This window comes from Pteropus alecto, unplaced genomic scaffold (assembly GCF_000325575.1).
Source record: "Pteropus alecto unplaced genomic scaffold, ASM32557v1 scaffold152, whole genome shotgun sequence".
Taxonomy (NCBI): Eukaryota; Metazoa; Chordata; class Mammalia; order Chiroptera; family Pteropodidae; genus Pteropus; species Pteropus alecto.
In genome coordinates, this window is record NW_006432227.1 from 957856 (window position 1) to 959441 (window position 1586).

Consider the following 1586-nt stretch of genomic DNA (forward strand, 5'->3'; position numbering starts at 1 on the left):
TACTCTGTAGCTCATGGTGCTATCTGGGGCCAGAGTAAATGCTGTTGCCATGGCACTGCTTTAAATTATGTCTGTACTGACATACTGTCACATGCTGCCCCCATACACTGGAGCCACAGCCATCTCTTCCTACTAGTGTTGATTGAGGCTTGAGCTCTGCACCAGGAATAGGGATCTATCAGCAAGAGAGCAAATCCATGTGGTTACCATACCTTCTGCCTAACTAATGTATAAGGTACCAAGCACTGGAAATATCTGAATCAGGAAATAAGAGATTTGGGTTCTGTTCACAGTTCTCCGCTATGTGGCTTTGGGAGAATCCTTTCATCTCTCGGTGTCTAAGATTCCTCACCTGTACCATGAAAGAGATGGAAGAGCATGTCTCCAAGGTCTCCTGATTTCCTGGTATAACCGTCTCTGATTCTTGCATGCTATTTGGAAGCCACAGAGATGAGCAGAGTTCTGCAGAGGATGAATATCAAAGCACGAGTGAGGCAATTCCTGTCAGCTCTTGCACAGTCCTCTCCTGCTGACTATTTCTGAAACTCCTCGCCAGTGCCTCTGGGCTGTTAGAGATTTGTTTTGAGTCAATTCCCTGGCAAGATGCCACTTGTCAAAAGGTCCCTTCTGAGGTACTAAGGGGACTGTTTTTGGCTTGAGTTCAGTCATTATTTGTCCTGGAAATGATTTCTTCTCGGGATAGTCCCTGGTTCAGTGCTCCGGACTTGGGTCCCAAAGAATGTTCTCCCCCCAAATACAGTAAATTCCAAAACTAGAGAAATATATATACTTACGAGGCTAGACTCTGAACCTGTTTCACAGACAGCACCTCATGGGATCAAGAGAGCTGTGAGGGAGCCACTCTGATACTTGTCCAACCCATGTGCAGCCATTTCCACTAGCCAGAATACAAATGAGGTCATCTTTACATTTCTGCTGACATTGTCCTGACCCATAACTCTCGCCTGCTGATTATAGAAACAGGGCTCCCACCTTTCGAGTCTCCTCCCCGATCCACTTCAATTATTTCTGAGAATCCCCAGATGGTGTCTCATGTATATCCAAGACACAAAAATGCGGTGCTGGGAACAAAGGTTACAACAGGAATAGGGTGTCTCGTCATAAACCAGGGCTACACACATCACAGGGGAAAAAATCTAGGGCCTCGATAACAGTCACCATCTCAATAACAAGGATTGGGTACCTCAGTTTGCCTGCCGGGGGACGAGAGGAAATTCTAGGCAGACTTCACAGAGAGGGTGAAACAATGGCTGGCTCTTGAGAATGGATGCTAGATCACATGATGACGGCTTTCAGGGAAGACACTAAAAAGTAGATATCTAGTTGCCTTGCTCCCCAACTGAGAGAGCACTCCCCCTTTCAATTAGAACATTCGTTCATTCATTCTTCTTTTTAATTGTCCAAAACTTCAAATTAAGACAAAAATATAATTGCATGTCCTTTCAATGTCATTCTAGAGCATTGCCTGACGAGGCCTACCCAAGGTTTATTCTTCTGAAAAATGTACCTTTGTTTGATTTCTTCATTGTTATCATTAGGGTCCAGATTCTGTGAAATTATCTGTC